Source organism: Eulemur rufifrons, chromosome 10 (genome assembly GCF_041146395.1).
Source record: "Eulemur rufifrons isolate Redbay chromosome 10, OSU_ERuf_1, whole genome shotgun sequence".
NCBI lineage: Eukaryota > Metazoa > Chordata > Mammalia > Primates > Lemuridae > Eulemur > Eulemur rufifrons.
Window position 1 is genome coordinate 34,797,529 of NC_090992.1, and position 16,286 is coordinate 34,813,814.

Genomic DNA, 16,286 nt, shown 5'->3' on the forward strand with positions numbered 1-16,286 from the left:
GTTGTCCTGCACAGCCAGAACCGAGAGCACATCAGGGTGAGTCTCGTCACACGGCTGGATCCTAATTCGTTCTCTCTCCCCGCCCTGCCCCCATTTCTCAGCTCTGCTTTCCTCAGAGTTGGCTTCCTTCTCCCCGAGTGCTGACAATACGGCTGTCAGCAGTTCCAGCAAACGTCCTTATCTCTCAGCAGGAAAGACCCTTTCGTTCCCAGGACATTCCCAAGGTTGACTCTCATCGAAACCGCGTGGCCCACAGGCCGTTCCTGAGCTGGTTGCTGGTCAGAGGTCGTTGGCTCTGTTGGCTAAGCCTGGGTCGCATGCGCCCCCTCCATGGAACCTGGGCTGGAATCCTCCACCTGAGCCACACGCCAGGTGCCGTACTCAACCCTTTGTGTGTCTGGGCTCGGGGCATCCACGCACGACCATGCGGGAGGCCCCATTGCTGTCCCCATCATACACAGAGCAGAAGCTCAGGGAAGGGAAGTACTTGCCCTCGGTCACTCAGGCAGGACTCAGATCCACACACTCTTAACCGCGGTCTTGACCGAGAGGCTATCCTGTATCCTGTTCGGACTAAATCTGGAGAAACCGCGGGGTTGCAACCAGATCAGGGAAATGGCTGCTGAACAGGCAAAACCCGTGAATGTCCAAATAACACCTTACAGAGTTTGACTTAATCTAGGAGCCCTGGAAAAAGCATGTGATCAAACCTGCGTCTTAGAAAGAGCCTTTCAGAAAACATGTTGCTGGTGGTGAAAGTGTCTGTTGGAGCGTCTGGATCTTGGCGTCAGCGAGGGTCTTTGTTTGGGATCCCTGGAAGCATTCCCGGAGTCGAGCACTTGGGCGCAGATGATTCCGGAGCTGCAGGGACCACGGGTGGGGAAGTGGGACGTGAGACAGGAAGCGAAGGCACCAGTATCGGGTACAGGGTAGAGACAGCTACCAGGGTAGGCAACTGGAGTTTGATCCCACGGGAGAAACTATAGGAAACAGTTCAGCACGTGCGCCCGCGAAGGAGCCCGCCCGAGGGCAGAGGGGCGGGGTGTTTGTGCCCCAACAGCTGCCGGCCTGCGCGGAGGGTTTCTCTGGGGTGTTAATGTCCCGTCTTCTAGACCAGCGTGCACTTGGGTACACAGCCTTCTGGGGTCGCAGGAAAGCCCCCAGGCACAGAGATGCAGGTAACGGTGCTGGGAGGTCTGCCAGAGCACCAGGAAAGCTAAGGTCCAGGGTCTGAGTGACACACCGTGTCTCCTCCGGTGGGGAAGAGCTGGGCACCGAAAAGGTAGCCGGTGCCTAATCGGGCTGTACCCTGAGACTCACCCCTGCTCGTTTTCTGGGATCTCTGCCTGCCAAGAGTCGTGGGCAGTGGAATGCAGGGGCGAGAATTTAGCCTTGGAGTCAGAAGTCCCCAGTTTGTTCTAGGACTTTCTAGCCGGGCCTCTCTTTCTTTGTTGCATGCACACGGCCGTGACTGCTCAGGAGAGGCACCGCCAGGCAGGAGTTCACGGCACTCAGGACCTGGCGGGGACGGGGGGCGGTGCGCCACGGGGCTGTGGTGTCCGTGGGCCCTATCTTAGGACAGGTGTGTCCTGCTCCCATTGTCGTCAGAATGGCAGCTAATCACAGCGTCATTATTTAAGAGAAAATATAGATTCGGTATTTGTATTCCAAATGGAAGCTATTGACATTCCTAGAATAGTTCTGGGAGAGGGAAAGCCCACCCTGAAATGCTCCTTTGGACACAATCGGCAATCAGTGGGCCGGCGGGCCTCCCCGTGGGCTCCTCTGGCTCTCTGATAAGGGAGTGAAGTGCTCGACAGGGGCCAGGGCTGGGGCAGGCAGGCGCCAGGAGAGGAACTGAAATCTCACTGGGAGGGAAAACCACAGAGCCCGGACTTCTGCTGTCCGCCCCAGGCCACCAGGTGGGAGGGACTTTGGCAGGCGGAGGAGAGGGGGACACAAGGAGTTTCTGCACCTGCTCCCACCCCACCCTCCCTCCACCCCTCTCTTTCCCCCTTTTAACCTTCTTCCTCTCTTCCTCTCTCCCCGCCCCCTTTCTTTCCTTAGTGTGTTTCTCTTCTGTTCTCTTAAGAGGAGAAACTCAGATGTGTGTTCCAAAGACCGGGGGCTTCCCGTCGAGTGCGGGACTGAAGGGGTCCGCCGCCAGGAACGCAGCCCCGGAGCTGCCCAGGTAGGGAGGCAGCCCGTGTCCAGGCGGAGCTGGCTGCAAACACGGCATGTTCCCTCTTTAAAAACATGGATTACACAAGCATTGCAGGTCTTTACTCCGCGTAAACCAGTGCGTTTAAGACAGAAGTTCCTTTTGATCGTTGCGCTTGATCCTTGCCCAGCCCCTGCTCCCAGACAGAGCCACGGTGAGCAGACCGCTGCGTGTCCCTCCACACTTGTTCATTTCGTTCTGCACGTCTAGACACACCTGGAAAATGCACACTGGTGGGGCTTTTGCTGTTTGTGTGTGTTGATACTATAAACATAGCGTCACACTCTAGTTGTCATTCTGCCACTTTCTTTTCTGCACTCGGCAACATCTCGGCGACCTTTTGCATTGGCGTGTATGAATAACTAGCAGACCCACTTCGTTCTTCAGAGCTGCGGTGAGTATTCCAGAGTGTGGCTTCAGGGTGCTGTGTGCATCCCCCACTGAAGGTCATTCAGGCCCTGCCACTCCTTGCCACTGCAGACTGTGTGGCAGGGGCACTCTCGCTCACACAGTTTCTCTCTCCCTCGCACCCCCCTTCCCTCCCAGCCTCCAGTTCTTACAAAACAGCACTCCTCGGAGATATGCCTCTTTTCATGCAATCCCGGCTGCTCATGGAGACCCAGAGGAGCCACGCGTCTCCCTGAGGTCACACACCGTCTCACAGAGAGGCGGTCACGTTTGCAGCCAGCTCCACCTGGACGCGGGCTGCCTCCCTACCTGGGCAGCTCTGGGGCTGCGTTCCTGGCAGCGGCCCCCTTCAGTCCCGCACTCCATGGGGAAGCCGCCAATCTTTGGAACACACGTCTGAGTTTCTCTTAAGAGAACAGAAGAGGAATAAATGACTCTCATTCTTTTGTGCGGAGCCAGCTGGCCATCATGATTTCTAGGTCAGGTGATTCGAACCCAATTCCTAGGGGGTCAGATGCAAAGTCCCTTTCTCCAGCGGTGGGGAGAAGGTGGATGCTTGAGGGGAGGGAGTGTGGTGCAGCGGCGCCGTTTGCAGAACCACAGTCTGTCTCCAGGCTCGTGAACGTGCTGTGCCAGCCTGGTGAGCAGGCAGGAAAGGGCGCAGGCTGTGGGGAGGGTGGAAGGGGCTGTTTAGGACTGACCCCGTGGCTACCTGCTTTTTGCTGTAAAAAGCCTCAGGATCTGGAGGGGTGCGGGGGAGGTTGGCACAGGAGGCAGGAAAGGGCCAGGCGTGAACTTGGCTTCGCTCATAGCTCGATTCTGAGAGTTTGGGGCTGCCTGATGAACTGCGCACCCTTATTTGCGTGCATTTGTTAGGGGAGGAGGCACAGGAGAGACTGGGACGTGTGCCATGAGCCATTTTGGTGTGCTGGTGCTCCCCAGGGGAACAGCACCTGTCTGAAAACGAAGCCAAAACACAGGAGAATGCAGTCAAGGCGTGGCGAGAATGAAATTCAGTTACAATGAGTCCTAAGGATATCGTCTGAGCTCCTGGATCCCGCCATGCCTGACGTCTCCTTGGGACTTTTCCCTTATGTGACCCAGTAAGCCCCTCTGCCCATGATAGTGTTTATCTTACACAAGTTAGCGTTGGGATTTTGTTGCTCGAAACCTAAAATGTCCTGCCTGAAGGGTTACCTAGAACAGGGGTAAGCAATCTATAGCCCGCAGGCAAAATTCTGCTTACCGCGTGTTTGTAATAAATACAGTTTTATGGGGACACGGCCGCGCCCACTGCTTGCATAGTGTCTGTGGCTGTTTTTGCACTATAAGGCAGACTTGAGTAGTGGTGACAAAGACCACATATGGTCCTCAAGCCTAAATATTTGCGGTACAGCCTTTTACAAAAAAAAAAGAGAGGAGTTGATCTCTGACCTAGATCCAACTCTCTTACTTTATTAGGATGGAAACTGGGGCCCCGAGAAGGGCTGGCCAGAAGTTGGGACAGAGCCAGGATTGGCACCTGGGTTTTGTGACTCCAGCCTAGAGCCCTTGGTGCTGTCTCCCCGTGTCCCTCAGACACTGCCCCACATGGGCACGGGCCCTCTGGGGGTGTCTGACCACTGGCAGTTGAATCCCTCTTCTAGGTCTAGACAAAGTTCTTCTCCATGGCCTCCCTGTGATGCTCCTGGGAGATGCAGGAGCCGGGGAAATTGAAATCCAAAAATAACCGAGCCTCGTGTCTCGGCCAGTCCAGCCTGCGTCCCCTAGGGACCTGCTCACTGGAGCCGGAGTTGGGCCTGACACAGAGGACAACCGTCCTGTTTGGGACCCTATCCAGACCCCAGAGATGCTCTCCTGGCTGTGGAGCCTGGGACCACAGGAACACCCAGTCGTAAAATACTTTTCCATCCTGTGAGATTCCTCCATTTTGTGGGGGCTGAGAAGTGATTAGAGTCCTCAGGGGTTGGGCTTGGGGAGCTCAGAGACACAAGGGATGGGCAGTCAGGGAAGGCTCTCGGTGGAGGTGGCCTGGAGCATTCAAAGATGAAATACAAATGTTCATGAAACCCTTTGCTCCCCCGCTGAAGCCCTGTTGCCCCCCGCTGTTTACGCTCCAGAGCTCCAGGCAGCCCGTCCTCCATCCTTCAGGACGCTCTGCACACTTGTCACCAGCCTTCCCTGATGGCCTTTCTGCTGCCCAGCCCGAGTCACTCCCCTTCCTCCCTCCATGTTTCTTGTCTCCTATGGCTGGCCTCTGGAACAGTCTAGCCTGGGGCAGCGAACAGAGAACTTGCCGCTCAGCAGCAGAGGTGTGGCCACCTCGTGGAGTGGGGAACTGTCCCCCGCGTGGGGGGCGGGGCTGTGGGAGCATGGAGACGGGGTCCCTGACCTGGCACTGGGGGGCAGGAGTTAGCAGGGAAAGTGGAAAGGAGGAGGAAGGGCTCGGGGTCAAGGGAACAGCATGTGCGAAGGATCGGAGGAGAGGGGCAGCAGGTGTGAGGTGCAGACGCAGGAGAGAAGGGACATGCAGCGACACGGCTGGAGAGGCTGGCAGGGCCCGTGTGGCACCTGGCAGGGCCCGTGTGGCACGGACGAGCCTGAACTTCGTCCGGGTGATGGGACACGGGCGGCGGTTGACAGGGACACGACAAATCATCCACGGGCTCGAAGGCTCATTTCAAGGACGTGTCAGAAGCAGAAGTCAAGGCCCCGGGAGGAGCCTGTGCGGCAGAGTGTCCCTCAGCGGGACAGGAGTGGGGTGTTGCCAGAGAAGAAGCCAAGGTGACCTGCACCCCCTGCCCGGCCTCCCCCGGCGTCCACACGCAGGGCTGCTGTCCTGCCACGGCCCAGCCAGGCCCGGCCCCTGGAGGTTATTTGTCCCCAGGGCTTCTTGGAGGAAGTGACCTGAGCAGCCTGACCCACTAAAAAGGGCTGAGCAGGGAGGCCTTGGCACATGCCCCGCTTTTGCTATAAGTGGGCTGTGCAAGTCGGGGCACGTCTCTGTGCCTCAGTTTCCTCATCTGCCAAATGGGGGGAGAACAGTAGCGCCTGTCCCTTGGGTTTTGTGACGGACGTTCAATGCGATGTGTGTTGAGTGCTGAGCACGGAGCCTGGCGCGAGGCCAGCCCCGGGGAGCAGCCGCCCTCTCAGCAACTGTTCGGGCTGGCTCGCTGTGGCTGGAGGTCCCTCTAGGGAAGGAGGAGGCCGACTGGGAGGAGGCAAAGGCCGCTGGAGGTTTGGGGCAGTCCAAGGCATTTTGGAGACTCCCAAATCCCTGTGGAAGAGACCTATCCTCGGAGACGGCTCAGGGCTGGCTGTCCCCACTGTGCTCCCGGCCCTCAGGGCAGCTCTGAGCGGGTCAGTCCTGAGGCTGGGAGGGGGACCCGTCTTCAGAGTGGGCAGCCGAGGGCAGAATCCGTGCCTTCCCGTCCTGCTGCTGTTCTTCTGCAGCCACAGTGCGCAGACCAGGTAGAGACAGCCACCGGTGGAAGGTGACAGATGGCCACAAATGAGGGGTGGATGAACCTGCTAAAACATCAGCTGGGAAATTGAGCATCTCACCTCCCATCTGCGAGAGCCTCCTCCCGCTGGAGGGAGCATGTTTGGGCGTGAATGTGGGGGACGTCCGTGCGCGTACGGATGGACCCAGCGCTGTGACTAGGGTGAGTGTTGCACACACACGCATGCACACGCACACACACTCCCCTCCCCACATGCCCCACCACACACACTGGCCTCTGCTCGTTCGTCCGCAGGCTCCTGCACGCAGCACCCACACGCTTTCGGCATCGGAAACACCAGCCCGCATGTGTCCACACCCGGAGGACGAGGCGCCCAACGAGCATTTGCACACCTGCTCTTTCTCCCGTGAGCCCATGCGAGGGGGCCATGTGATCTCCCCACGGAGTCCCAGGGGTGCCGGCTGTGTCCTTGTTCCCAGGCGCTTCCTGGCCCGCCCTGAGGAAGGATCCCCCTTCCCACCCTGTTGTAGTCAGGCCCGGCCGAGGTAACTGAGGCCACGGGATAGGGCAGAGGAGCTGGCTGTCACTTCTGGGCGAGGAGCTACCAGAGCCAGCTCAGGCTCCTCCATGCTCTCCTCCCCCCACCCTGCCCCCACAGTGACCGGCAGCGCTCCAGGTAGAGGCTGCCCGTCTACGCTGGGTCCCAGGTGCAGTTGACAGAAAGCAGGGCCGTAGGTGACCTGCAAACCGACTGGCAGATGCTGAGAAATAAACATCTGCTGCTGCGAGCCACTGAGATCGGGCCATTCGTTACCGCAACGAAGCTCAGCCTCAGCGGACGGAAACGACACCCCACACACGCCTGCCAGATTCACACGCTTCGCACACGCCAGCCACACACACCCTGCTCTCACGCTCTTCTCACACACGCACACTGGGCACGTGCACGCATGCACACTCATCTCCCCTGACACACTGCTTCCCACACACCCCAGACTCGTCCGGCTGCCGGGGCCTCCAGCCTCCGATCAGGACCGGGGAGGGCAGGGACAGGACGAGACGGGACACAGCTGTGCTCCCTGGTGGAGTAGCCGCCGAACATGTCACTAGGGGCTTTCATGGCAGAGGACGCAGACCTTCACCTTGGCCGACTGGGCGGTTTTCTGAGGACAAGGAGCACTCCCTGGGGAGTCAAGCGTCAGGAATCTTGGCTTTGAGCCTCCCATGCTTGTGTGGTTGTCTCTGTTCTACCCCTCTCTGGTTGACAGGAGCGACTCTGAATCCAGAAAGGCAGCCGGCCCGATGCAGAGAGCAGCGAGCAGCCCAGCGGCCCCCTCGCTGCCCAGAGCGCTCGCTGCGTGCCGGGTGCGGGCTCCTGCGGTGTCTGTGCCTGGGGTCCTCGCAGGGGCCCCCACAGAGGTGTTTGGATTAATCCCCTCCCCAGGCATCTTCGGGGCTCCCAGCCTGCAAAACCCTGGCTGGGTGTGGGTGTGGGTGACGCCGCGATGGCCCCTCCACAGACACCCCTGACTGGAGGCCGGGGCAGGAGGGGGCGAGTGTGGCTGTGGGGTGGAGTGACCTGGAGGTTCGGGGACTGAGTGGCCACATCTGGGGGCGGCTGGGGAAGACTGACCTTTGTCAGGGCTCCTAGAGCTGGGCTGGTGAGAGTGTGGGTTCAGAGCCAGCAAGACCCGGGTTCAAGTCCCAACTCCTTTACTTACTGGCTATGAGACCTTGGGTAAAGGACTTAACTTGACTGGGCCTCAGTTTCCTCATCTGCACAATAGGAATCATCACTGTTATATCATCACTGGGTGCTTGTGAGGATGAAATGAGAAGCTGCTAGAGCAGCCCAGGCAGGGCCAGTCTGGGCGTCTTTACTTGAAGTCCAGCTCTGATGCTCCTTCCTCCAGGAAGCCTTCCTTGATCTATTCTTCCTCCAGACTCACAGAGTATTTGTACCTGGTTCACACACATGTTCACATTCTGGTACAAATTTCAGTTCACTCATTTATGAATTCATTCTGCATTTTACTGTGCCGGGCCCTGGGTAGGGGGCTAGAGCGTGGAGTTGAATAAGATGAGATTGCTGCCCTCCCACAAATGACCCCTTGTTGACCGAGGGCTGTGGTCATGCTCTGCTCAGCCTTCTGTCCTTCCTTCAGCCCAGCACAGTGATTGGCACACAGGTGTGCGGCAGGCGCCGGGAGTCAGAGGAGCAGCGTGGGGGAGTTCAGGCCTGGGGTTAAAGCAGAGCTCTGCTACGTTCTTGCTAAGTGATCTTGGACAAGCCCCTGCCCCTCCCTGAGCCTCCGTTTCTCCATCTGCAAAATGGCAGGGGTTGGAACTGATCATCTCTAAGTGCCGCTGGGCTCTGTCACCCAAGAGCTGCCAAGAATGAGTCTGTCCTCTCTGGAGGCCCACAGCCCATCCCCTCCATCACCTCCCGCAGGCCCTGAGGGTGTCCTGCCGAGGGAAGTGAGGGGAGTTCGTGCCGGAGCTCTCAGCGCCCACCCTTTATTCACAGTGGCTTCATTAGCATCTGCGGCCATCAGAGTCTGAGTATTAAGGAGCCATTGAGTCAGGGCCAGTTTTCCAGTGTTGTGTGTTTTTGATGAATTAATCACTCCTGACAGCTCCAAACGCTAACTCTGTGCTCATCCGGAGCCAGCCTGCGGTGGCCACCGGCTGTGCCATCCAGGGCCCAGGCTGGCCGAGATGCCACGGCACCCGCTGCCCCGTCAGTGTGTCCAGCAGCCCAGCCTGGGCCCTCGGCCGCCTTCTTCTGGAACCGGCCCCTCTGTCCCTGCCACCCGTCGCTTTTCCCTGGTCCCCATTCCCCTCCCATAACCTGTCAAATCATGCAGCCTCCCCAGGCAGAGGGGTGGCCTCTGCCCGACTCCTGTCCTCCACCTGAAGGAAGCAACACTCTCCCGTCCTTTAGTGATGAAATAAGGAGCATGATGTGCTCTCAGTGGCTGATTCTCCCTAGGAAGAGACCCATTTGGCTGGATGAACACTTGTCTGCTTTTTCTGGGAGATTGGGGGTGAGATCTCCCAGGGGAATTCTGGACTAAGTACCCGCCGAGGGATGCAAACTGAGAACAGAGCGGAATTGCTCCAGCAGTCCAGGGGAGATTCAGAGACGGTGGGGAGCAGAGGAAAGAAGATGCGGGGCGCACCCTGCCTCTCTTCCCACCCGGGCCTCCTGGCAGTTCCAGGGCCACGTCAGGACCTTTCAGACCCCTGGGTCTTTGCTCAAGTTCTTCCCTCCATCTGGAATGCCCAGGCCTGTCTTCTTAGTTTGAGAAGGCTCCAAATTATGCTTTAAAACCCAGCCCCAGTGCCTACATACCCTCTCCCATCAGCCCCGTCTGGGTTTCCACTCGACTCCGAAAAGATTGCCTCCAGGGCCGTTAAATCTAGTTCTGGATCTAGCAGTGCGCACTTCTGCCTCCCCGGGAGCCTGTGACTTCATCGCTAGATCCCCAGAACAGAAACCTCTGTGTGTGTCTCGCCACAGCTCAAGTTCACACAAGGGTCTTCCGGCCCTTTTCCTCTTTTCCCTTTCCTTCTCCTCCTTCATTTGTCTCTCCTTTCAGCTCCTTCTCTTCCTTGCTCTCAAGCTTCCCAATGTACAATTCAAAGTGGGGGGCGGGGGAGAGAGATGACAGCGCTTGAGTCAAAGGAGCAAGTGCTCTACTGGGGCACTTGGGGCACCTGCCAGCCACATTTTTGCCGCGCCCCTAAGGTGTGCTTCGCAGGCAGCTGCGTGTCCCCCCCTGCATCGCAGGGGGGCGTCCGCGGGTGATGTCATTCCAGCAAGGCGTGCTATTTCTTCTGTTGGGCACGGGGGTTCTGGCCAGACCCGGCGGACCAGGGGCTGGAGGATGAGACGGGCTCCCTGGGACGGCCTGGCGCCTCTTGAAAGCTGCGCTCTGAGAGACAGCACTTGTCACAAGGCTTCTGATCATCTTCCCTGGGAGGCTGGCTTTCATGTCTGTGATCACAGCCGCTCCCTGGGGCTGTGCTGGCGGGTGGGGACGCGGGGTGGGAACACGGGCGGCAGGGGCGGCTGCAGACGCAGCAGAGGCCGCAGCTCCCCGCCGGGCCCAGCTGCTGTCCGCGGCGAATTCCACACTCTGCGGTGGGTTTCCCAGCTTCTGCTTGACGTCTGGCCTCCTGCCTCTCCGTTACGTAAGGGGTCAGGACTCATCTGTGATAAGGTGCGAGGGCACCCCTCGATCCGTCCCTTTGCCCGCTCGTTCGTTCCTTCACACGCTTTTCTCTTCTCAACCCTGAAGTCCCTGCCGGGGCCGCCACACCTGCACGACCTGGCCCTGTGGCTTCTTGGCCTGAGACGCCCACCCCTTGTCTCGGCCACGCTGGCCGGCCGGCTGTCCTGTTCCTGACACTCGGGGCAGCTTCCCCCTGCGTCAGGGCTTGGTACCTGCTGTTCCCTCTGCCTGGAACCTGTTCCCTCAAACAGCCACGTGGGTCCCTCCTGACCTCACCTCCTTTGAGGCTGGGCTTCCACGCTGCCACCTCTGGGAACCCTCTGTGATCCTCCGATTCGGTTCTGCACCTCCCCACCCCGTGTGCCCAGCCCCCACTCTCCTTCTCCCAGGCACTTACCGCCTTTTACAACCCGACACGTTTTACTGAGACATTTGGTTTAGTGTCTGTCTGATTCCCCTAGAATTTAAGCTACTTCAGGGCAGGAATTTTCATTAATTTTTTCACTTCTGAGTGAGTGCTGAGACCTTGGAGAGTTACGTCATCTCCATGCCTCAGTTTCCTCATCTGTACAGTGCAGGTGGCAGTTCTCACAACCTCACCGTGCCGTGTGAGGCCCGTGAAGGACAGAGCTCTGTACAGGTGTCAGCAGCGCAGACCCAGGGACGCAGTGGTGAGCAGCACACGCATCACGGGGGCACCGTCCCGGGGCTGGAAGATTAACGGCACAATTCAGATGGCCGTCGGGTGGGCAGCTCGCCCTGCCGGGCCCTCCACCCCTGCACCCCTCCACCCATGGGCTCGCTCGTGGCCGTGAGGGGCAGACAGGACATGCTGGAACTTCTCGGCAGCCCTCGGTGATGCGGACGGGAGATGGAGGATGAATACCCAGCCTCCTGCCCCTCTGTGGGGGCCCTGAGCCCCAGCCACCCATGGTGGGAGCCTGCTCAGGAGTGGAAGGAAGTTTATCTGCTTCCTTCTCTTCCCCACCCTCCTCACGCCCTACGGGCATTTTCTGCTGAACTAACCGCTAGCTTGTCTCAAGGTCTCTTTCCGGGGGAATCCGGCCTGAGGCAGGCGGATGCTTGGGGGTGTCCCTGGGCAGCACCCACCATCCCTTCCTTCCCAGCCCAGCCAGGCCTCCCCGTCCCACAGCCCTCGCTGTGGTTCCCCTAGACGTGCCCTGGGAGTGTCCCTGTGCGATTCCACTGGGGCCGCATGGGAGAGGAAGAGAATGAAAGTAGTGGAGAGTTTTCTTCCCCCAGCTAGAATTGTCGTGGGCCAGAAGAGTGTTTATTTGGCTGAATCAGAGGCTGCTGGGAGGAAAATGCCTTGTTTGGGGGTGGGGCGGGGCGGGGGGCTCTTCCATGGCATCTTTGGGCCGTACAGGGTGGGAGGAGGACTTTGTTTGAAATAGATTGAGCCTAAAACACAGGAAGAGTTCTGCTGGCTCTTGTACCAGCTTATGGACTCGGGTGTTCATTCATTCACCCATTCATCATACTTTTACGTGCCAGGGTGCAAGGATGCAGTAGGGAACAAGACAGGCGTGGCTCTGGGACAAAAGGCCACCCCAAGGGCTGCAGTAGCTCCAGGATTTTGGAGTCCATTGAAAGTGGAGTCTCTTAGGCTGGGTGAAGGCGCTGAGTCTGCCCTTTGAGGGTCCTCACACTGCTCTGGGCTGGGGCTGCAGCAACCGCCGTTTGTACCCTTGGCTGGTGAGGTCGCCTAGAGAGAGAACCCAAGTCCTGGCTTCTGCCTTGTCATGTGGCTTCTGTATTTCCCAGAGGAGGGTCAAGGCTGCAGAGACCCAACCCCATAGCTGGGTGGCTGGACCTCCTTAGAGGGAGAGAGTGGGGAGGGAAGACAGAGAGAGGTTGATTCCCAAGGTGAGAATCAGAGAGCAGCCTAGAGCCCATGGGCTGGAAACAAGAGGTCTTTAGTGTCAGTTTAGGTTCCAGGCTTCACTCCCTAGAGACAGCTGTCTCTGGTTGTCTGTTTTCACTAGTGTGTGTTGCAGGGGTGTGGTAGTGCGGGATACCGGTTCAGAGCTTTCGGCCTTTGGAGCCGGATAGCCGGTTGCAAGAGTGAACACTTGCTCAGTACTTACTGTGCACCAGGGACTGTGCCAAGTGTTCCGTGTGGGGTTTTATTTAATCTTCCCAAAACCTCCATGAAAGAACGTATGAGGCAGGGTCCTGGTGGGAAACAGAGGACCATGCACTCGGGGAAATTGAGAAGAGTTTAATGAAAGGGTGATGATGCGTCCGAGGCCAGCAACCATGGGCCTAAGTGAACAACGAAGGATGTCACTGGAACACGGCAGTGGCCGTAGCTTTAGGAGAGGGCTGCACGACAGAGCTGTGTCTCCCACAGAGGAGGGTGGCCGGCCTATAGTGACCCCTCAAGGAGGGATCCAGGGGAAACACCTCCACTGGGGGATGGGTAGCATGCCCTTGGACTTGAGCACGCACTCTCCTCCTGCTCTCCCATTGGCTGGCCCCAACCGTACGCATCAGAGGACAGGGGAGCCTGTAGGTGTAGCCGCTGTAAGTCGGCTTCCTAAGCCGTAGGGCAGGAGGGAGACGGATCGTGAGCAGACGGGAAGAGGGAACAGAACACGGCTGTTAGCGGGAGGTTTATCACTATTCCCACACAGGACTGGTGACGTGAAGTGCAGGGCCCGGCGCAAAATGAAAGTGCCAGCTCTTTGTTTACAAATTACTAAGAATTTCAAGACAGCGACAGAAGAGCATTAAACTACGTTACATACGCACGAAGCCCACCTCGTTCCCATGTTACTGATGAGGAAACCGAGGACCAGACAGGCAAGGCATCTTTTCCCAGGCAGTTTTGCCTGGGTTTTGAGTCCTGGCTCTGCCCCTTTCTAGCAGTGGAGCCTCAGACAAATCACTTCACTGACGTACAGGGGCCTCAAGACACCCAACTACCATGGAGGTGCTGTAATGAGGAGACCACACCCAGGAGGAGCACTGGGCCAGGACCACGCCGCTGGAAAGTGTCCAGGGTGTGACACCGCACTGGGCTCCCTGGGCCCCGTGCATCTCATGGATGCTGAGGTGGGCAGGACGTTTTGAAATAACCTGCTCCCACCCCTAGTCCCTCTCTGGGTTCCTCTGAGCAGCAGAGCACTGAGTCCTGGGTGGTATTGTCTGGAGTTTGGAAGTGATGTGCCGAGCTGGAAAGAGCACAGGAACGAGAGTGGGGACGTGGGGATTTACCAAGGGCCGTGTTGACATCATCTCAGTTCGTCCTCACAGCCATCCCTCAGCACGGCCCCCGGAGCCACGTCACCGCACGGTTCACTGCACACTCACTAGGCGCCCGGCAGCGCTACTGCACGCTATCACGTGGGTGCTGACGTCATCCCCACTTACAGACCGGGCGACTCAGGGACGAGAGGGAAGTCACCGCTGTGCTGGAGTTAGTGGCCCCGGAAGCAGCACTGGAGGGGGACCGCGTGGAGAAACGCCCCGCACCTCGCTGTCGGTCGGCATCACTGCGAGGCGTGTTCTCCACTGTCCCCCAGGGGTCCCCCGTGCGATTAACCTCTAGCTGCCCACAGCGGGACCAGGCTGGATAACACACCCTCTGTTGGCTTCCCGAGTCACTTTCTGTCACAGCCAGCCTCTAAGGTGGCCAGCACAGGCCCCACCTCCTCGTGTCCACCCTTGCAGCCCCTCCCACATGGTATCAGGGCTGTTCTGTGTGACCAATAGAGTGTGACAACAGTGATGCTGTCACTCTGAGATTAGGTTGGAGAAGACACTGCAGCTTCGGTCCTGATTTCTCCCCGTCTGCACTCGCGGTGGGAAGGGCCTGCTCCGCGTCATGGGAAGCCCCGTGGGAAGGTCCATGTGGTCAGGAACCGAAGCCTCCAGCCACCAGCCAGTGAGGGGCACGGTCTGGCGGCCACGACGTGAGCAAGCTCGGCAGTGGGTCCTCCGGCCTCAGTTGAGCCTTCAAATGATTGCAGCCTGCGTGACTTTTTGACTGAAATCTCACGTGAGACCCTGAGCCAGAACCTCCCAGCTAAGCCACTTCCAGATCCCAGACTCTCCAACACTTCTAGATAAAAGCGTTTGCTGTTTTAAGCTACTAAATGTGGGGGTCATTTGTTACACAAGAGATAACTAATACATTTTCTAACTTCACTACCAATATTTCCCGGAGTTCCCTCCCAAACTATTTACACCTCAGTTCCTGTTTCAGGAGCAGTGTCCAGGGGACCCACACGCAGACACTGGCCCGGGAGCCCGCCTGGTGAGCGGAGAGCCTGGAGCACAGGAAGTGACTGCACAAGAGCCCGGCGCTGCGACCTCTCAGCCACTCCTGGCTCCAGCCTGCCAGCGCCTGGCTTGCAGGGACTAGGTCTGGTCCCCAGGTGTCCTCGGTCCTCAGCACGGTGCCTTCCACGTGCTGGGTGCCCCCTGCACGCTGCTCCCCTCCTCTTTCCTGCCCTTTGCTCCGGCTGTTTGGCTTCATCGAGCGTAACTCCCGTGTCACAGGTTGAGGCTAAAGGACAGTGAACTCTGGATTGAGGATTCCTGCATCCAAATCCTGGCTCTGGAACTCACTCGCAGGGTGATGTCGAACAGGTTATTTCGCCATTTTCTGTCTCAGTTTCTTCCTTTATGAAATAGGGCTAACCATGGTCCCTAGCTCACCGTCTGATGAGGACGACTGAGTGCGTGTAGGCAGAGTCCCGGCAAACTCCCGGCACACGGGAGTCCAGGTGAGCGTCACTCTGTCATGGTTATTCCGTGCCCCTTCCCAGGCTCCCTGAGCACACCCATCCGAAAGGCGCGCAGATCAGGAGACAAGACTTTGAAAGACAAGTTTTTTTCAGTTCCCAGGGCGCCGTCGGTCTCCTTACCAGACATGCATAACTCAGAACTCGCTCTCGTCTATCTTGACAACCCACAGAGCAAACCTCTTTGGGGGAGGGAGGGGATAAGGGGCTGGAGGGATGCAAGTAAGCTCTGTGAACTTTAATTTAAAACAGAATTGTTTTTGGCCAGGGACAGGTCCCGACTGCCTTCCCAGCAGGTGCTCAGTAAATACACATCAAAGGAGTGGATTGGAGAAATGCCAAGGTGAACATCGCTATCTTGAAAACAGGGTGCATTTTACATGAAATAACATCTCCCGGGGCACTCATACAGCAACACACCCAAATACACACGTGTCCTCCCCTCGTCTCCCCGTCCGCTGAACTGGTGACCTCAACTCCTGGCCGGGGTTGATGTCTCCACCAGAGACCCTGAAGGCACCATAATTCATATTCGTCTCCCACGTTGGGTTAGAAATATTGGCCCATTTATTCCCCGATTATGCTAATTAACTAGTTTTTTTTTTTTTTTTGGAGACAATTATTACCTTCAGTTTGACAGTTTCTAACTCCATTAGCAGTCACAGCTGCCAGCATCATGGTGCTGATTAGTTACCTTGAATTGCTCGGAGAAAGACAATTATCAGCACGTTTCACCCCCAGCCTCTCTTGCCGTGGAGGTGCAGGAGGTGATGGGCACAGGGCTCAGTGATTTCCACAGCCGGCTGCAGTCTAGGGAGGCGAGGCCACAGCCGGAGGGGTCACCGGTCCTGACCGTGATTTAGGAAAAGGTAATTAATGTTGGACCAGGAAGCCGCTGGGGTGACGGTCCTGGCAGCTGGGCTGCTGCTGTCGGGATCTGAGGAGCCGTGGGACAGGAGGCGAGCCTCTCAGGGCCATTCTCACCGCTCCTCTGGGTCCCAGGTAGACGGGATCTGGGTGAAGCTGGGCACCAAGCAGAGGGGCCCCCGCTCTCCATGGTTCTGAAACGCTCTGCCCCAGAGCCCGTGGCTGCTCCCAACCCCTGGCTCGTGGGCTCTGGAAGCCTGTCACCAACTAGTCCCACAGTGCATAGCCTTTCTGTGTTGTTTTAAATTTAAAAAAT